The sequence below is a fragment of the Ooceraea biroi genome, chromosome 2 (assembly GCF_003672135.1).
Source record: "Ooceraea biroi isolate clonal line C1 chromosome 2, Obir_v5.4, whole genome shotgun sequence".
Taxonomy (NCBI): domain Eukaryota; kingdom Metazoa; phylum Arthropoda; class Insecta; order Hymenoptera; family Formicidae; genus Ooceraea; species Ooceraea biroi.
Genome location: NC_039507.1, coordinates 286,092 through 308,172, shown reverse-complemented (window position 1 = coordinate 308,172; position 22,081 = coordinate 286,092). Strand labels below are relative to the sequence as shown.

At 45.9% G+C, this 22,081-nt stretch overlaps 1 protein-coding gene across 3 annotated transcripts in view; it reads right to left on the bottom strand.

Moving 5' to 3' along the window:
* Positions 1-22,081, bottom strand: part of LOC105285951 (semaphorin-1A) — a 228,725-nt gene extending 206,644 nt beyond the window's left edge. For all 3 annotated transcript variants that reach the window (XM_026975324.1, XM_026975325.1, XM_026975326.1), the window contains exon 1: positions 21,398-22,081. The gene's annotated coding sequence lies outside the window, so the exon portion shown is untranslated. The remainder of the gene's footprint in view (positions 1-21,397) is intronic.

Here is a 22,081-nt window from a genome sequence, read left to right as displayed (position 1 = left end):
CTCGGGACTTGTAACGCTGCCCTTATTTGCTTACATTTACATCCGAGTTAAGGGTAACGACCGCGCCGCGCCGTGGAACAGCCGCAGGATCAAAGGCTCGCTCTCGTTACGCCTCCTCGTTTCGATCATTTCAGTTGCCTGGCATAATTAAAAAAAATTCCAACTCCGTCTATGTACTCGTGAATCCTGACGAATCTTAACTCTTGAGAGAGATAAATGCCTCTGCTCGGTGCGCAAACATAGAAACACCTACTTCGATCCGATATCGGTGTATTTAATGTTAATGGATTTTATGCGATGTAATGGATATTCTCATGACATCGAAGTATTAATTACATATAAATACGTCAACCAGAGCGTTACTGTACGGCACCTATTTTTGGACATTATATGAAACAGCATTAAACGATATCATATTTGTATTATATAATATTAACAATTGTTTATTGTAATAACCAGTTAATATTAACTTGCACAATGATAGGCAGATAACGATGATAAATAAACCATACTGCATCCTCTTTCAATAGATCGCTATTATTATTTCAAAAAACTGTTTCAAGCTTCAGTTTATATCGAATATTGAAGAAACAAAACTATTGATATCAGATTGAAGCTAAGAATCCTAAGGTGAAGGATACACCCCGCGTTCTCCGCTTAATATATCCGATAATGTTATAGACCAAGAGCTGGTGAACGATTTGTTCAAAATGCTTTATAAAGGCTGAAATTGTGTAGAAAGATAGTTTTTTCCTACCTGAATAAGGTATCGACCACCTGACTGGCCAGTGTCGGCCGGAAGCGCACCCCCACTTTTTTAAAACTGTAAGAAAAAATGCTGGAAAAAAGTGAAGTATAAAAGTTGAAATTTGAATATAAAAAATTGTATACCTTTTTGAAAAATAAAAAAAATATGCCAGGCGTCTTGGTTGGTTTGGACCTACAGACAGGTGATCGTAAAGTTGTATTATTAATGGTGGTACTTAAATTGTTTCATAAAGGTTGTAATTTTTGCAACATGTTTCTAATGCTTTGAAAGTAATATATATTGAAAGCCAGGCCGATTTAACAGACGAAACAGCGTGAAAAGTGGTAAGAAGTGTTCTAGGTGAGTGCGGTGGAGAGAAGATTATACGGATGCGAGAGGGAGCACATATGAAGATGCATAATGGTAATACATGATATAAAAAAGTATACGAGTAGATATATGTATATTTAATACAGCTAGCTAGTTATTGTATATATAAATATGTAGTGGAGGTGAGAATGAATGTTTTAAATGGAAACCCATATTTTGTATTATTACATCTTTTTCTACTAATTAATTTGAACAACTTTTGTCTAAAGCATTTTTTTATTTACCTAATATTTTTTAAGATATTCAAGAAACACTTGATAACTCTTTCAACATTCAGTTTACGACATTGAAGATTAAATGACGGAACGAAAGGACTCAGAAAAGAAAAAATAAAATAATTAATGAAGCAAATAAGAAATAGACTTTATTAATAAATCTTCATTCAAAAATGAAAGAATTTGGTTGACTTCGTTACTTTTTCTAAAAATTCTTTTTGCAAAAATTCTTTCATTTTTGAATGAAGATTTATTAATAAAGTCTATTTCTTATTTGCTTCATTAATTATTTTATTTTTTCTTTTCTGAGTCCTTTCGTTCCGTCATTTAATCTTCAATGTCGTAAACTGAATGTTGAAAGAGTTATCAAGTGTTTCTTGAATATCTTAAAAAATATTAGGTAAATAAAAAAATGCTTTAGACAAAAGTTGTTCAAATTAATTAGTAGAAAAAGATGTAATAATACAAAATATGGGTTTCCATTTAAAACATTCATTCTCACCTCCACTTGACCTTGGAGGCGCCGCCTAAAGTTATATGAATATTACTATGTTCTGTTCCCTCCGAAACCCTAACAACTTTTGTAGGAAACATTTTTTTCTAAAATGCATTGTTTACGAGATATTCCACCTGTTACGTTTGAAATTTAACACCCTGTATATCATATTAATTAATGTAAAAATATTTTTTTCAGATACTGATGTTGAAAGTCACGACGAGATCGATTCGAATTCCGAAAATGATATATCAGACGATGGAAGCGCCAGTAGCGATGACGATTAAAGAAACTATAATATAAATATAACAGACATAATATTAATATAATAGACATATTTATATATACAATAACTAGCTAGCTGTATTAAATATACATATATCTACTCGTATACTTTTTTATATCATGTATTACCATTATGCATCTTCATATGTGCTCCCTCTCGCATCCGTATAATTTTCTCTCCACCGCACTCACCTAGAACACTTCTTACCACTTTTCACGCTGTTCCGTCTGTTAAATCGGCCTGGCTTTCAATATATATTACTTTCATAGCATTAGAAACATGTTGCAAAAATTACAATCTTTATGAAACAATTTAAGTACCACCATTAATAATACAACTTTACGATCACCTGTCTGTAGGTCCAAACCAACCAAGACGCCTGGCATATTTTTTTTATTTTTCAAAAAGGTATACAATTTTATATATTCAAATTTCAACTTTTATACTTCACTTTTTTCCAGCATTTTTTCTTACAGTTTTAAAAAAGTGGGGGTGCGCTTCCGGCCGACACTGGCCAGTCAGGTGGTCGATACCTTATTCAGGTAGGAAAAAACTATCTTTCTACACAATTTCAGCCTTTATAAAGCATTTTGAACAAATCGTTCACCAGCTCTTGGTCTATTAGGGGTGAGGCGTCTCGACGACGCCGGGACGCCCACAAACCCGCGTGTATATGTATGTATATATGTGTGTATGTGTATGTATGTGCACGCGACGTATACGGAGGTGCGTCGCAGATTTACGTACAAATATAGAGACGCGTCTGGGGGAGAGCAATAACACTGAATACGGCACATACTTGGGTGCATCGATGCTAACATAATAAGCGGACGTATCTGCCAAGCGTATACTGTTATGCGCCGCTATTAGAGTTATTTTACGATGAGTGCGAGCGGGGTGAAACCTCTTTATGATTCGCTCCGAAGTCGATGAGGAACGAAATAGAATTATACACCCGTTATACATCCGCACGCGCGTGTAACCGCGAGAGTGAGTTGGATCGACGTGTGCGCGATTTACAATCGCATTATCTGAGAGACACATATCCTAGACAGAGCACAGATACCTTCGTAATATCGATTGCTGAACGAGAAGGTGATATCTTTCGCGCGTTTCACGCTGTATTTTTCTCAAGATTGTGTTTCGTACTTCCGCGCTTCGAGCTTCCCTCCCTCACGGTAACGTTTAATCAAGAGTTTGTAATTCTGGCGAACGGCTCGGGGTTGATTCCGCCTGCGACGTGATCATCACCGACGAATCACGTAAATTCGCTTTAACGGCCGGCACTGTGCACCCCCGTTCTCATTCAGCGGTCGGTCCCGCAGTGTGCTTATGCTTATAGTGCATAGCGACGCGGCAGCCGCGCTATTCCATGCTGGCCTAGGCGCTGGCTAAGCACTTCTGCACATACCGAATACACAGTATTCGGTCGGGAGAGGATACCGTATAACGCGCCAAAGGAGCGAAATATTCGGAGTGGTGGATATCGGACAGGAACGGCGAACGCGGTCGACAATGGCGCGCGAACGTGCACGTATCGAATGGCAGAAAGAAGCCGGGGAGGAGGCAGACGCGTCGGCGGAATGCTTAAATCGCGGGGAGATCGCTCGCGAGAGCGAAACCCCGAAATGATTGATGCGTCAGAGACCGCGTGTAACTGTCAGGGGAGATTTTCAGGTTCTTCCTTTTTCACGCGACGCCGACACTGCTCGAGCTGGATTTTTTAGTTTGACGTATCGCTCGAATTTATTGGTTTCCAACCCCCGCGTCCGCGCGACACGAGTGATTTCACAGTGATTTTCTTCGATGTGGACTCTTCGGTCATTGCGATATTTCTCGAGTAGCGTCTGAATCTTTGTACAAATTAAATGTATTCTGTATCGGGATTCGCATGCGATGCGTGATGTTCATGTTGCTATGCAATTGAGTTATATTTTCATGGACGAGCGACAGTATGAAAAAATAAAAGCACAAAATTTCTTATCGATGGTACATTTAGGACGTACTTTAACAGAGACACGTGCAATATTCTGTAGGACGCGTGCTCCGCCTGGAGGTTTCTGCAGATAGGGAATCATTGGTGTAGCCGCAGAATACTAAGCTACATACAAAGAGAATGGAAGGGGGAGATATCCGTGAGCGCGAGGCTGGAATTGCACATCGCGTTTGAAATCACCGCGAAAGCCGAGCGAATGAAAGAGAAACCAAACGAAAGCGAATCAGACAGGAAGCACGAAAAATTCCAGTGTAAGTAAAAAAAACCGTACGAATGCAAGTGTGCGTGCAGTACACGTGAAAGATACGTGTATGTATTACATGTAAATACATATAATATATACTATCTCGTGGTCCGAAATAATGAAAAGAAATTTCCGGATGCACAAGAGCGGTCGCGACATGTCGCGCTCGACTCTGTCACTGGTCTCGCCTCGTTCTCACGAATTTTTTCGACATTCGGCCATTACTGAAATACTGATTTGCGCGTATACACGGTCGCAGATAATTAACGATACGTCAGCAACATCGGAGGGATGAACGATCGATAAGTTTTTCATAATGCTTCAAAGACTCCCTTGATATCTTGTTTTAATTGCATGTAACGCACAATATCTCGGCTCGTACCAAGCTCGTCGTAACTTTTTACCCCAGATTCCCGGCAGCTGAGATGGAATGGGAGAAGCGACCGAGCTGAGAGGGTGGTGGTGGGTTCACTGTGTTCATAAACATCACAGACAGCGTTGCATCCGGAAGCGATAAATATGCCGATACGGAACGTACGCATACACGCACTTGCTTGCCCGGTCGACGTGCGGCGTGTTCCTCTCGCATAAAGGGTAGGGCAAAGATAATTACGGTGTGAGAGATACTCTCGGCGTGCAAGAAGAGAATTCACGTGCGTGTGCAGAGAGCAGGGAAACGATAGCAGCGTTTGAAATGCGCACGCCGCAACCATGACGTTCATCTCGCGAATTGCCGGATTGCACTCTTGGCAGCGACTCGCGCGACTAATTGTAAGAGCTCCTGACAATGAAAAACAGAATGTGCGCAAGAAAATCATTCTGAATTTTTCGTGAGTCGCGCATAGGTCTGCACGTATTTTTGGAATTAAAACTGTAAAAACTGGATAGCAGCACGCGTACTCGTTTATTTGCACGAAAATTCATAAAGACAAGCTGTTCAAGTTTAGTTTTCCGTTTTGGATAGTCTCCTCATAAGTCAGAGCTAACTCGATCTTGCATTCGGGGATAAATCGCGTGCAGAGATCACGACGATGACCGCTCGAGCACTTGGCGGACTATAAATACGGAGGGTCGAGGGCTGCGAGTGACTTCGGCGACCTTTCTCACGTAGCTGCGAACGAGGGGAGTGCATACACGGGCGCAAAGGGTTAATTACCGAACGTCCGAGAGTGGTCAAGAAGATCGCTCTCCCTCGTCGTACAGCGGCCGGCGCCGACAATTCTGCAACCGCGCGCGCGCACGCATATCGCCCGTCGTCGTAATTCCACAACGGAATTAACGGAATCGCCGGAAGGGAGGAGCGGAATAATCTCGGCAATGGCGGCAACGTGCGCCGCGCAAGATAAAGACCGGATCCTTTCTCGTCAGCAGCAAATACGGCGGGGAACCCTCTACGGTGATTAAGCCCTGTCCGAAAGTACAACGGCGAGAGAGCCCGTCGAGCCGTTTCGCCAGGGGTAGTAGGCAGGCTGGCGAGAGGGAAGGAGGATTGGTGGAAAAGGGCAGAGACCCCGGGAATGGGGAAAACCGAAATATCGACGAGATAGCCGCCGCCGCTGCCACCGCCGCCACCACCACCACCGCCGTACCCCCGACGTGTGTATAAATGGTGGAAATGCGTGCCAGCTCCCGTCCCAACCCCTCGCCATTCTCTTGCCCCCGGGGTTGTTCTTCCGTCCTCTCTTTCTTTTCGCTCGTCTCGTCTCGCTCTTCTCACTTCACCCCTACCACCGCTTCTTCGCCCCTGTGTTCGCCCTCCGCCGAAAGACACGGGGCCGTTTCCGCCGGCACGTTTCCATATCCTCGTTCGATGGTGCACGTCGATATTCATGCTCCGTTTTCTCGATACATAAATACGGCAACGAATCGAAAATCTCGAGAGTATTCTGCGCTTTCCTGCGATGGCTTAACGCGCGCCAGCGAAAATGTCGCTGAGGATAATTGCGTTAATTCCACGTGTAGCTTCCGTCACTGCCCGTATCCGTGCGCTGTCGCGTATTACATCAGTAATTCACGCCGAGAGAGAGAGAGAGGGCAACAGCGAGGAGGAACTTATTTAGATGATATTGGATTGTAAGAATTGCGCATCTCACGACGTGCGCGAATTGCGAAGATGCGAATAGAGCGTCTCTCCCTCACGCGCGGTGAGAGACACGATCTTCACGACTATCGCGCCCCTGTCCCAGCGACCCTTCCAAGTGTTCCTCTCACACTTTTTATCGATTTTTGAGCTCACCCGCATGGAATATCCTATAAACGCGTACATGGTAATCCACGATCCAGGCTCGAAAACCGTGAATAATATCTTAATGCTCGGACGTCTTTCATTCGAAAATGTCTTTTACGATCTCATACAGGGTCCGCGTTGGAATCGTTGTATGGAAATCGCCGAACCGTTGCGATCCAATTTTCCGTGATCTTCTTTCTCTTCTCATATTCCAATGATTCGTTTCTAATATTGATGCAAACGTTTGTGCATGAGTGAACGGAGAGCGGAGAGTGCCGGTAGCTTAATTTTTCTTTAATTCCCTTCTCTCTCTTTCTTTTCCTTCTTTCCTACTCTCTCAATCATAAAATAATTTAAAATATTTATTGATTAAATATTGTAATTGTGAGCTTTTTCGTAGAGTATATTGCAATTCCGAGATTAATAACAATACTAAATGAGGAGTATAATCGGCTCTTTTTCGGAAATGAAATTCCCCTTCCGTTAAACCGGAAAAGGTTTCCTTCGCGCCTCGCAAAGGGAGAGGCGAAAAACCGATTTTCATCGTTTCGAAAATTGTCTGCCGGCGTTCCCGACGAGTAGTGAATACGCTATCTTCCGCTACGATATCCTTTATTTCTCGTTTATCCCCTCGCTTCGCTCCCAATATTTTCGCTCAAGCGTGCCTTCCGATATTCCCAGCACCCTTTATCGATTTTCGAGCGGCCGCCTCGCTCTATCCTCGTTTTATCGATTTTCGTGTTTACGTACGCGACGCGCCGCGAACTGTAAATCCGCGTGTATCGTGATCCACGATCTAAGAACACGATAAATCTTATTACGTGTTTCGAGACTTCGTTTCCGTCGTTTACCGTAGTAGTAGCGTGCACTTCCCGCGCCCCCGCGTCCACGACTCGGCCCATCCGAGAATGCTTTTGTGTATCATTGTTGTGTACAAAGATCCGAGCGCCGTACTCTTATTTCTCCATTTTCTATCCCATCTTCTGCAATCGCCACTCGACCGAACACCAAAGCGGTTTCGTCTATCGAGACAGTGATTTTTAAGTTTTATTCTTACCGTACGTCTTTCTGAATGCGAAAAGAATAAGGCGGCGCAAACCCGATGCAAATCCCGATGTCAATTACATTGGAACACTCTTTCTAACCGTTTCGAATACCGACATATGTACAGACACAGAAGCACTTTCATCCAGACGAAAGTTTAGCTTAAAATCGAGCTGATGTTTTTGAGTTATGAAAAAGTGCTCTCTAAACGGCCCGATATTGTTCGCTTTTCTGCTCTCGTGATTAATCTCCCCGTATTGACTCGACGATATTTCTCTCAGCGACTTTATCGATTTTAACATTTACCTAGAGCGCTGTAAATTACGCGTCCGCGGTTCCGCGCGATAAATCGTACTACGCGTTATTCCTTTTTTTCATTTCTGTCTTTATCGCGTGCCGATTCCTCGCCGTGCAGCCGCCGCTGCTTTGTAAATCATCGTTCGGTTTACGCGCGATCTATCCATATTTGTACTCGTCCTTATTTCGATCCTTTTTTTCTCCATTAAGTAATTTTATTGTATCTCGATCGCGAGCTACACATTAGCTTGCCCAAATTAATTTGATCAAGTGTTATCAATAAATTAGATACAGACGTCACTCTTGATGACGTGTACCAGCCCAAGATGTTCTTTCATTAATCTTACTGGAAATTATCCTCATTATTCATTTCCTCTTCATTTCCTCTCAACTGCTTGTCCCGTTTTCAATTCATTTATTCGTCGCATCCTTGTACACGTTTATTAAACATCTTCTTGTACTTTATACATTTCTATACTTTCTTTTACATAATTCTTATTTTTTTTCCTTATTATTTATATTGCATTTAATTATACAGTTACTCTGAATGTACAGTTTTCTCACTTCTCGTCAAACTGTAGCAATGCTGATCGTCTCATTTCACGATTGAACCCGCTTAGAAATAGAGACATAATTCTGGAAAAAGTGCAGTTCCTTTCTCTCTTTGTCTCTTTCTTTCTTTCTTTAGCTCGTTCTACATATCTGTCGTTTTCATCACGAGCGATACCGATTGGATCGCGAGCGCGCGCCATTTCCATGCAACCCCCGCATCCCTCTCCGCTGCCTCGGGTTTTTCGTCATCCGACCTAGGAGGACGTCCCTTCATAGATCACGCGGGATCCTTTATCCATCCGAGTATTTACCCGCCAACGCTGGAAATCCATACGCATCGCGATCCACGATGCGGCGGCGCGATAAATCGTCGCGCGGAGCGCCGCGTGCTTTTTGTCTCTGCCTCCACGAGTGTCGAGCACATTTTCCTTCTCTCTCTCTCTCTCTCTCTCTCTCTCTCTCTCTCTCTCTTTCTCTGCCTCCCCTTCACGGGGGAAGGTACAGAAAAGCCCACGATAGTGGTGATGCAGGCGCCTCCGATGCTTTGTAAATCGTCGTCTGTTTGCAGCGTGTCGCTCTTCCGCTTCGCACCGCGTCCTTTGCATTTTCTGTCTTCGGCCTCCGTTCCGTTCGCGCACCCGTCACTCTCTTTCTCTCTGTGCAAAGTTCCGCGGTCGTAACTTCGTTCGTACGCGAGGAAGCAAATGTTATTTACGAGCAAAGTCGTCGTCATCTCAGTCGTCGTCCTCGCCGCCGCCGTCGTTGTCGTTGTCGTTGTTGTCGGGCGAGACGCGGCCTCCGTAGGATTCCGATTGCAATTCCCTCTGTTCCAATCAAACTCCTATTTTCCGCGGGGGCTCTTGGCATGCGACGATAATGGAAGCGGGGCGAGACGCGGAAAGGGAATGACAGAGCCAGAGAATCGAGCGGGCTAATGGACGAGAACGGAAATGGCGCAAGTATCGCGTAATTTTTTTTTCTCCCGCCCGTGACGGTTTTTCGAACCGAGCCGCAACGGAAAACGATACGATGTTGCGATCGAAAATCCTGACTGACTTTTTCCTTCCTCTCCTTCTCTCTCTATCTTCCTTTTCTCCGCCTCCTTCTCCGTCTCTCTCTCCCTCTTTTTCTCTCTGTCTTTCTCTCTCCATGTCCGGAGAAAGCGAGAAAAACTTGTTTTTTAAAAGCTGCGAAACGTCAACGAGTTCCAGAGTGAGTGATAAACTCGGAATCGCGGAGCGGGTAGTGGGTGACGAGAGTGTTTTCCGGCAGAGAGTGGGAAAAGTTAGCACGAGGACGACGAGTTTTCGGCAGCGGGAGAATTAGTTTATTCACGAGCGGTAATAAATTGTTGCGCGCGGGAAATAAAATCGAAGCGTGCCGCGGCGAGGAGTCGCACGTCGCCGATGTTTTCGCATCGCGCACTCGTGCGTAATCGAATCACGAGGGACTTTCCGCGAGTGCGGATCGATCGGCACGTTGTATCTGGAAGTAAAATTCCGGGCCCTTTAAATCAGCGAATTTTATTGCGCCGCCGCTGCCGGTGCTCTTTATCGAACCTCGACGCTCGTAGGCTCGCGAAACGTCCGCATTGCGGTTACGGGCTTTCCCGCCGCTTTTTCACCGTCCAGCACGTCCGCTAAAGTCGCACGACGCAAAAAGTGAGCCTTTTAAATCTCAATCCTTTATAAATCGACCTGAATGGTCCGCGTTGCGTAGTTTCCGAGCTTTTAGGTTGATTGAAAATGATCAGTATCCGTGGCGCGAAGACGCGATCTAATTCTCGAAAAATTTGGAAAAATACCGGTGGATCAGTTTCTCGACAAGACGGAACGTTAACATTCATTATGAATTCACGAGCTTCGAGGAAATAGCGAGACAACTTCGAGATTCGATTATTATCTCTCTCTCTCCCTCCCTTTCCCCTTTCTGACCGGTAAATACTATTGAAAAATCCACGAAATGCACGAGGAAACGCGAGAGAAACCGACGGCAGCTAACGAGAGCAGCGCGCCGCAATTACGTTATATTATGCGTATTATCGCATGGGTAAGCGCAGTACGCGCGTCGCGGTCGCGCGCACTTTTTAATGATCGCGCGAACGCACGCACTGCATCACAGAGAGTGCAATTCGCCACACCGCAATCGGCAAACATGAAGGTAATGTGTGCTTATAACTAGTAACGGGTGTTGTCTTATGTACATAGTGCGACCGAAGCGAAACTGAAGGTAGAGAAGACAGAGGGAGAGAAGAGAGAGAGAGAGGAAGACAGAGACGCAGGTAAAGAGGAGGAGAGAACGAAGCAAACCAAGCAACGGGCGAAGGGAGGCAAAACGCGATATTAGACTCGGACTGGGGCTATGTATGCGCACACGTATGTAGCCACGGATGGAAGATCGCGGCGCTAAACGCGAGCGGAACGCTCGGTACGCCCGTGGAATTGCATCCATTTTCGGGAGAGACCTCAGCCTCTCCTCTCTGATAAGCAATATATACCGCGCCTACCGTTACCAGATAAGTTATATATGCGGCGTGCGCCGAGTTATCGGGACCGTAAATAGGCGACCGTGAAAATCGGAGCCGCAGGTCGGAGCGGCTTACTGGAGCGCGGAAAACTCGCGGGGATCTTCGCGTATCTGCATGCGTGATAAATCAATAAATTCAGGGATAAGTGATTCGTCATGACCGACGTCACTCTCACGACGTCGGACACTGCGCGACACTATCAGATTTGCCGTTACGGTATCGACAAGCCGCAATCTCGTTCGCGTAAAGGCTCGACCGATATGCCGGCCATCTATTCGTTGAAAAATGAAGTAACACCAGTTTTCTGAAAATGTGAACATAGCATAATGTGACAGACAATTTCGATTGTCGCTTTATACATCAGGGGGTCTATTACGTATCTCTTCACGGAGTGAAAATGCGAAAAGTGAGCAAATTCACTAGGTGTTGACCAATTAAATTATAAATATTCTAGTAAATTTGCTCATTTTTCATATTTTCACTCCGTGAAGAGATACGTAATAGACCCCCTGGTCCACACTTATGAATGAATATGCACATGATATCTGATCGTCGATTAATAGTGCAGTATAATATCTCAACGCGAATTCGAGTCGGAAGAACATTTCTGTCATATCTAGCACATATACACATATATGTCATATGCACATTATACTTTTCATGAAGCGATTTATAATTTATATCGGCGACGAGTATCGTTTCAATATAACATCGATATCATTTGTCTAAATTTCTTTGAAAATATAATCACGTTTAATTTTGTAAACTGATTTTATTTAAAATAATGTTATTGACAAAATGAGTTTTGACAGAAGTGATTCCTTAATTCGATTAGACTAGACATCGCATTTTAGAACCCGATTTCTCAGCACCCCCGTAATTTCGAAATAGAGCCGAACAGGGGAGTTGACGGCCGAAAGAGATAATGTGCATCTTAGAACCGGTCGTCGCACGGTCAAGGACAATTAAAGTTTAAAAGTTTCATATCCAAGCACATGAAATGACAAATGGAAAAGAGAATGTGTTATTTGCAGTAACGGAAACATATTGTTGCTTACGATAATTAACAATTCACAATAGCGCCCATTGTTGAAACGATTATTATTATTTAGGAGAGAAAAACGTATATACGTCTTCAATAGTGCATTGTAAATTAATGTGGCTGCAGGCTTCAGATAAAAAATTGATCTAATTCAGAACGAGCGATTTTATACGCGCGCGATAAAGTGCGGCGGACTATTGCACATGCTTAACAATAAGATTGCGCTTTCGTCGGGGTGCTTGCTTCTCCTTCACCTTTTTATCCCTCTTATTTTTCTTCGCCCCTTTCCTTCGCTCTTTGTGGTGAACAAAGTTCTTTCTCTTTTTTCTCCCGACGAGAAGAATTTTCTCTGGGAGTCGGGTAACGTCTCGCGTATTTTCACGGACGGTTCGAGGTGACCCAATGCGAAAAACTCGAATCGCTTTTTATGAACGACGCAAATGACTCCGCTCGTAAATGGTGGTGGCGCGAAAAAAAGGTTTTTGCCGGTGCGATAAGGTTTTTTTTTCCACGATAGCTCTTTTTTGCCGGCGGGCGCAATACATCGCTGCATTTGCGTACTTTTTTTTTCTACTCTATAGCGTGACGATAGAGACTTGTAGGGCCGTTGAACTTTGAACGCTCTACACAGGGTGTCTATAAAACGCTAGGTTCATATGGCAGTTTTGATAACCATTCGAACACTTTTAATTGATATCTGTTTGCGTTTGCATAGTTTGTATACGCATCGCGTATACGAGCTTCCATCCGGGATACAACTGCCAGATAAAAATAAAAATTTAATACAAAACGCTATCTTTCTTTTTATTTAAACTAGCCCGCACGCTCGTGTTTAAGACGCCCTTCCGCGCGATCATCGAAATGGGACGCGCGTAAATCACCCGAGGGATGACGTTTTTCGCTTAAACTTCTAATTTGCACGTTCCGCAAGTTTCCGCAGTTTCCCCGATTGCGATGTTAAAGATGTGACAACCGTGAACCGTACAGCGAGCAAAGTTCCATTCTCCAATAGAAGAAAATTTTCTCGGGGAGTCGGTTAACGTCTCTGGCATTTCCACGGATGGATCAGGCAACTTAATGTAGTAGCGAGAGAGAGAAAGAAAGAGAGAGAGAGAGGCTAGAATAGGTTTTTACAAACGACGCAAATGACTACGCTCGTAAATGACGCTCGTAGAAAAAGGGTTATTTGTGCGATAAGCTTCTTTTTTTTTATTCTTTCTTTTTTCCTTTTTGTGTTACATCGCCGGGCGTTTCCGCGCGTGCATCCACTTTTGCCTGTACGGCGTCGAGTACGGCAAAAGTTCGTCGAGATACCGCAACATTTAAACCCTGTCGATAGCTCAGCCTCGGTATACCAATTTCTAACTTCGCGCGTTTTCCTTAACTCCCAACGGTAGCTCAATAACGGCGTTGGCTGGAGCAAGAGAGAGAGAGAGAGAGAGAGAGAGAGAAAGAGAGAGTCGCTCGACAACTGCGAAACAAACTTAAGAGTGCGAGGCGCGGCCCGACGAACTTAGGGTATCGCACGATCTTAAGAATGCGAGTCTGATTACTTTCTTCCCAACTACAAATTATTTGAACTGTCTTCTCGCTCCGGTGTACACAGGAACTCCACTGGAACTTGACGGTATTCAGACGTCCAGCCGAGATATCCGAGCGTTTTAACCGTCGCGCTAGAACGACGTGATATACACGTCCGTGTGTACGAGTCGGTCACCGCACGGAAAATTGATTGCATCCAGGACGCATGAAGGGCTCTCGTGAAACTTTACTTTTTCCGGGGGTAGAAAAATTCGGCACTAAATTCCAACACTTATCCGATTATTTTTCAGAGAGACCGGCACAAAGTGGAGCCAAGTTTTTCGTGCGCAACGTATCTCCGCAGCGGATGGTCCTGCACGCGGATAATAATATTTCTTCCTCGGAGAAGCGGCGGCGAGACGACGACGATGCTGAAACTATACGGTTGCATCCTCAGACAGCAGGGCTTATCCGCGTGTGTCCGGCCGTATCGAAAAACGTCGACCCACGAGGACGTGCGGAGGCAAGGGGCCGAGGAAACGGATGTGCGGACGAACGGACCATCATCGACGGACGAATGAAGGAACGAACGAGCAGACGGAGGAACGGTTTAAAGAACGCCCACGCTCCTTCTCTTTGTCCGGCAAGATCGTGTTATCGGGTCGGCAAAATATTGTTATCGCAGCCGCGCGACGGTGAATCACCGATGCGAGAGCACAAAGGCCCGCCTGCTCGTCCGCCGAGCGAAAGGAGAGACGAAAGGGAGGATCGACGATAACGATTGACCGGCCGGCGAAACGTATCGAGACTTGGAAGCATTGACGCGGAGGGAAACTCCGAAGGGAGAAACGAGACAAAGAACGAGCGAGCACGACGATCCGGCTGCTGCATGCGAAGGATGCATTATGGGATTACGACGTGAATGGCCGTTTCCAAGTTTACCGCGCGTAACCGAAGTTGGCCCCGCGAGCGTGCGGCGCGAATGCTGCAACGCTACGTCCACGACACGGGAATGCTTGGGGTAAAGTCGCGACGACGATACACCCCCTCGCTCGTCGTCCCGGAAACTTATACGACTTATTCGGCCGGGCGGGCGGATGTTCGCCGAGTATACTTGAAAACTTGGCGAATTTCGAGTCGATTTTTCCTCGGCGAAAGTTTGATTGGCCGCCGTCCTGTCCTCTCTCTCTTTCGCCAACTTTTTAATTTTCAATATCACATGTCGCGAAAACTGGAGACCGAATTAAAATTTCGATGAAGGTGAATCCACTTTGAGTGAACCGAAAGATAAGGTTTTCACGTGCATTTGTCAATTTAATCGAACTTTTCAAGCGTTTACAATGTCAAAACTGAGATACATGTGGTGGAATGATTTCGTTTGCATCTAGTCGGCGTCTATGATCCCAGGGCGCACGGCCTGATTAAAAAGCGACTTCTGAGACTCTCCGTACATAAAGAGAGAGAAAGAGATCGACGAGGAATCGCGTGGCGTTTGAGAGCGAGCGGAGTACAGCCTGGCTATTCAGAAATCGCGCAACGGAAACGTCGAGTGCCATTCCTCAGGCCGCGGCGGGGACGATGGAAATGAAACGAACGGCGGCAGGCGGCGGACGATATTTTATCTGATTTTATTTATGTCGCGCGTCAGCGACGGTATCCAATTTTTCCCCTGAAAAATCGACATAAGACGCCGTTTCCGTAAGAGGCGGAGCGCGCGACTGATACATCATCCCACCCCCGATAATAAACAGCGCGATATTTCCAATTTTCGGCATGCACATACGCAACTTCGCGCCGACGTGATGCGATATTTGTGAGGCGTGCGAAATATATGGGGAGAACGCGTCACAGGGGAAAAGAGAGGGAAAAGTAAGGGTGGAAAAAAAAGACGCAAAAGAGCGGCGTCGCGTCGAAATCGTGCGAAAGCCGCGCGCACGACGATGTTCCTTACAAATCCGGCTCGTGCGCAGCTCGTGAAACTTACATGCCGTCGCCGGCGACGAGAGAAAATAAAAACGCGCCCGGGCTGCATTTTCACCAGCGGGCTTGCATTATGCAATTTCCAGTGCGACGACCAACTCGCGCAGCGGACACCTTGTATGCAGCCCGCGTACGCGACGCGCGACGCGTTTTTACGCAGCTTTTTGAACGTCACGACGAACGTTGCCGAACGAACGACACGGTCTCTGGATCCTTTTCCATCATAATCCGCTGAAGCGCATGGAGCACGACGACTGACTCGTATCCTGGTCCAACAGTGAAACGAGTAGCAATTTGAACGTAGCAACATCATCCTCTTTCTCGTTCGACATTTCGCGTATCAGTACCATCGTGTTCGGCGTGCGACGAAAATCAGGAAAGCGGAGACTAAAGCAGATTTCCTCCTTCTTCAACGAAATTTCAGTCAGAGCAAATCTTTTTTTTGCATGAAAACTATAATCCAAAAGAGAACGGCGAATCGTTAAACTAGACTCGGCAAACTATCGGTACAACAAACTTTCGATACCGAGAGCCCAGCACTGATTGGACTGGTTCCGCGATACCATTCGCGCGCATCTCGCGTTACCGATCCGGAATTTCATTTTCCGCACATCGGTACAGACGTGCACGCCCGAGACAGGACCACGTCCGAGGGTTAATATCCATTGGCACACACACGTACGTGCACAAACGCAGGGCACAGGCACACATCGGCGAGTCGTGGAAGCTGCCTTGCGGCGCACCTTGGCCTCAAAATCAATACGGTCCTGCATCGCGCGCGGCGCCCGTTATTAAAGACGCTCTGCGGCCCGGGACCGGGACACCGTGGATGGCACGGCATTGATAAATATTCCGTGGATGCGCCCGGGACAATCGTGGGGTAACGACGGAGTCGTGTCGACGCCCGATGAGACGACCGGGGGGACGCGAGACGCTTTTGTTCGGCCCGAGCACGTACCGTGTATTAGTGTTACACGGGGAGTCCCGCAATGGCAGGGAGAAAAATCGGAAAAACCCACGCTCGCCCCCAGGAATGCTCTCTTAAGCCGTCGCGCGATTATAGCTGTTCCGTTTGGGACGGGAATTCTTAACGTGATTGCGCCCGCAGGATGAAATTCGTTCAATTGCGCCAAGTCGTCCACGGCCGTATTTTAACGATCCAAAAGCTGCGCTGCCATGGATGATGCACATTTTCATGAGAACGCTGTTGCAATGTAGATACGATTGCGACGCTCCTCTCTCTCTCTCTCTCTTTTAATTATGTATGTGAATTGTGTGTGACGTGTGTGCATTTATAATACGTTTCGTGGATAATGCAACGAGAGAATCGTTCAGTCCTGAAAGAATTAACGGTACAATATTCGACGTGGATTATGGGAATATGCTAGATTAAACGGTAGTTGTAACAATGGTAGTTACATTGGCTACAATTAATAAACTAATTGGAGTAATAAGTAATTTAGCTGTGCGGGTTCGTTTGTCGTCCGTGACTGCGGCAAAGCCGGGCTTACGCGTACCGAAATTCACTATCATTTTACCGTTCCCTGACTGCGTTTCCACTATCATTAATTGTAAATATTATATAATAATACTATTATATGGCATAACGCGAATCACGTCTACACGGAAATACCGAAACGGTGGACTATTGAGCCGTGTCTCTCGGAAGCTGCGTCAAAAATATGAATCCACCAGCAAACGTCGCGCCACAGACAGCGAAATGTGCAAAGAAATCAATATATATTATTCAGATAAAAATATACGGTGCTTCCCAGCATCTCTTTTACTGCCAGGCTCCCTTATCGACTTTTACCGCGCTATCTTCTCTAACTGTTCGCAACATCTGCGACGTCTCTTAATAATTTCACGCGTCATTCCGTCCCGGGATTTCTGGGGTAGGTAACTCGGCGCCAACGACGACGATGACGACGAGTCCTTCGGATTCGATTCCCGGTGAACGTAAGGCGACAAACTAATGTAAGATCTGGAAAGATAGTCGAGACTGACAGGTCGTATAGAGGATCGGAATGAAAACAAGTTGATCACAACAGCAGGAGTATTGGCCGTACAGCCTAAGACCTAGGCGTGTGAACCAGGGATCCCGGAGAGTTCGAGTTCAAATCTAAGGCAATCTCCTAGTTATTTTTCGCCTCTTACAATTCCGAAGTGGGATAAAATCCGCTACCCCTCGAAGACAGTTGAGATTCATCCGCTACCCCTCGGAGAGGAGGGAGTTGAGAAGCAGCTGGCCGGTAGTGAAGCCTGAACATGGAGGTCGGGACGGACTCAGAGGAGTGAACCAACATGGAGATTGGGAGGGACTCAGAGGAGTGAACCGACGATTTGGAGACATTCGGGGACGAATGTAATGTCAGGCTGGCCGAGCTGTAAGATCTGGAAAGATAGTCGAGACTGACAGGTCGTATAGAGGATCGGAATGAAAACAAGTTGATCACAACAGCAGGAGTATTGGCCGTACGGCCTAAGACCTAGGCGTGTGAACCAGGGATCCCGGAGAGTTCGAGTTCAAATCTAAGGCAGTCTCCTAGTTATTTTTCACCTCTTACACTAATTTCCCGGTGAGAGCTGGGTGAGGTCAGTCCGGTGACTTTATTATTACACGACGCTGCAGCATTCCGCGCACAATGGTGACGACATCGAGTGGATCAAAAGCATGCGCGCGCGCGTCCACTGTCTTGCTTGCAACTGATCGTCGTGCTGCCGCATAATAACTCATTTGATCAGGGACGTCGGCGCTTTGTGCAAGCAAATTGTAATCTAGGATAACTTTCGGCTTTGTCGCGGCGCCTCGCCTCCCCCGTCTCTCCGTGTGTTCCGTCTATCGGTTTTCCTGGTTTTCGCGGTTTCCGCAGCCGCTCTCGCGCGAGTCGACACAGTATTAGCGCGTTTATCGTGCCATTTCATTGCAGTCCACCAGCTGCCTGTTAATTCGTCCCTTTCGCCCGAGGCCCTTTCAGCCATTCGGACCGCATTCTTAATGTCCGCTCAACGCGGCGCGGCGTTATCGCGATATGAAATAGAGACACGCGCCTGTTAATAGTATCGCGCCAACCATGACCAACGGGTATAGTATTGTCACGTACAGAGCAAATCGGAGTTGAAACCTCGCCATCACGAAGCTAATAATGCCATTGAAGCTAAGTCCTATACGTTTGCTTCAGATATTCGTGTTCCCATTCGCAATGTCGTGCTACCACTTCCTTAAAAACTTGTCAAACATTATCAACGACATTTAATGAGAATCAATGTAAAAAGAGATAACGTCGGAATCTGAGATCGTCAGTATCCCAATGAATCGATATTCGATATAAATCGCGAAAGCAAAAGAAACTGGACTGTGCAGTTTTACTTTCAGCAACACGTGCTCAACATTCGAGACGGACGGACATTAATTTTTAGACAATTTCTTCCCCATTTCTCCACGTTCGGGACACTTCAAAACGCATTATTCGAGAAACATTTTACGAGAAGAAGGGAAAGTCACGTTTTCTATCTGTCGAGTTGCGTCACTGTGCACCAATGCGGCTTCGAGAACAGCGACACATTCGGGAGTGAACGAAATGCGAGTTCGATTGGAGATAACGTCGTGCTATTTTTCCGATCAGTTCTCCGAGAATTCCCGTAATTATGACTTGTCCATGATCCATGCTTAAATACGTAAATGCTCGCTGGCAACCGGAAAAAGGAAACGGCAGACTCCGGCGAATTCCCCGACGAGGGAGGGATCGTCGTCGCGCCGCCAAGGACGAAAGAAAAAGGCGATGGGCGCCGAGAACTAAACAAGAATTTAGATTAAAATTCAGAAACGTGTCCGAGGATGCGAACGCGACGGAATGAACGGACGCCACTCCAGGTGTACCATAATACCACCATGCCGTGCACAGCAACACCATCGGCATCCGCGTTGCGGAACGTGATTCCCCCGACGACATAATTTTGCGATGTGCACGGCGCCGGATATTTACGAGCGGCGCTCTCCTCGTTTTATCGCGATCAAAGAATCACCCTGCACAGAGAAAATGACATTGTAGATGTCACGTTTCGCCCATTAAAGATTATCTATGACCGAACTTGCAATTGTGACGCGACAGTTCCTCTTCGCAAGGACTCGAAGATGCTGCGAACACATACATCTCGCAAAAGCTGCCGATACAAACGAACGAATATTGTGAATGCAATCGCTCACTTCGGAGCAACGTAATTGAATATGGTTTTTATTGATCTTACGATGATTAAACAAATAAAACGTCGAGAATAAATCGCTGTTACTGCGATCTGAAAACCAAGTTTGTGGTAAATATATTTAAGTTTTTTTTAAATTTTGGAATCAATAGTAATGTTGGTTTATAAGGAGCGGATGACAAACACAGATTTACCGAGATATTAATGCAGAATATGAATTATTAATGTGACAGATAACAAAAGGAATACTGTAAGCGAGCGTAAGAGCGTTTTGTCCGATATTCATTACGTGACACTTGTGTATTACAAATAGCATTATTGACATGCAGATGATATAATGCTTGACATGATATAATAATGGTGTAGAAAATTTCTCTTGGATACATTGCACTGACAAAACGCTAACAACGAACATCGGATGAAATAAATGACAAATGTATCCTCAGTATAATATCGTAGCAGGACCGATTGATTATTTTAACTCCCGATTTATTAATTAACGTCTACAATTATTTTATTATGTACTACTTTCCCATGCGTACTTTCGTATTTATATTAAAATTCTAACAGTTTAGTACGAGCGTAGCTTCATAAACGTTAATGTATGCAAAATAAAGTCTGGCCTATATACGTCTACTATATACGTACTTCTTTATATGCGTAGATTCTCTCTCATTCGTTTTCATGTACGTGATTAATGAATAAAGAAGATATTGATTATTCTTAACATAATAATTATATGTATTTTGACTTCAATAATTATATTCGGATTCGTATGGAAAATATATTCTCAAATAATTTAATGAAGTGGGACAATTTTGCAGCATTAAATATTTACATAAAAGTATTTTTGATGGTAGTTTTGAATAAACCTTGATGCGTGTTATTAATAAAATATAGAATATCTTAATGCTTCGCACAGATTGCGAACAAATGTTTGAATAAATAAGGTTGACGAATAATTACCCAATTATCGCCTTACATATTTGCAAGACATTTATTCATATAGTTTCCTAGAATAATTCTCTGCTGTTCGCAGGAGTACAAAAAGAACCTTAAACGCAGCGCATTAGCTGATTGTAACGTTACCTAAGCGTATAAACATCATGGCTGCAGTACAAGAGGATTACCCTGTTCTCGAGCGACACACACATGCACCCGCATGTTCATTACGTTAAAGAGTCCGCGAGGAGAGGCCTTTAACTTGCGCTTCATTGCCCTCGCACGAGGCACTGAAATTCGAAGCGTCAATCGATCGCGAGAGCGTACGAGATGGGAGCACCGTGCCTGCGAAGGAGCACGCAGCACGAACGTCGTGAACGTCGCCGCGAACGACGATCCGCGCACACCTTCAGAGCGCTCGAAAATTCCCCGCAAAATCAGCCGCCTGAATATCGCGCGGAACCGGTCGCCGCGCGATTATCGAAACGCGATGCTCGCGACGTACGTCGCGTACACTCGCTCGTCGCCCGAGGGTGTAATGAACCCCGGACGGCCGGTCGGCGGCGTTCGCCCGTTCGTGGCGACGAGGGAGCGCCGCGAACGAGATTCTGGATCGCCGGCGAGGCGTGTGCCGCCGACGCGAGAATGTCGAATTTAATGCGCGAAAGCGGAATCCGATGTACTCACCGCGATGCAGTGACCTCCACCGCGCGGCCGTTGTCAACACGCCGAACCTGCCTCCCTCGGTGTCGATGACACGGCTCGCGAGAGACGGAGGGCTCGGGTTTGCAGGGGGTTGCTGTCGCTGGTGTAGTTGCTGCCGCCGTCACGGTTGCCGTTGCTGCTGCTGCTGCTGACAGTGACACGAAGCACCGCACAACCGAGAGACAGTCACGTTTCCATCAGCACGACGGTTCGGTGCACGACGGCCGATTCGATCGGAGTCACTTACGTTCACCGCACCACGCGCGTACGCGCGCGTCAACGTTAGACGGTGGATCAACGCGCGGCTTTGTCACGAGCACGGACACGGCCGGAGCCCCGGTGGAACGCGGAAAAGGAAAGTTTTTTTCGGGCTCGACGCGGGCCGCCGAATCGATGTGCGACATTACACTTCACAACTGTCTTTTTTGATTCTGCGGATGTGCCCGCGACTAGCGGCATCCGGCGGCGCGCCGGCGTACTCGAAGCCGCAGCGCTAGGCGGGATATTTGAATCGCGCGGATCGCAGGAACATTCGTGCACTTTGAGTAATTGGAATATCAGTTATTATTTTCTGAACAATACTAGTTATTGGATTCATTGCAATATAGGATCCAATATGTTTCTTGCAAGATGTAAAAACAGAGAGGGAGTTGTGGGATAATTATT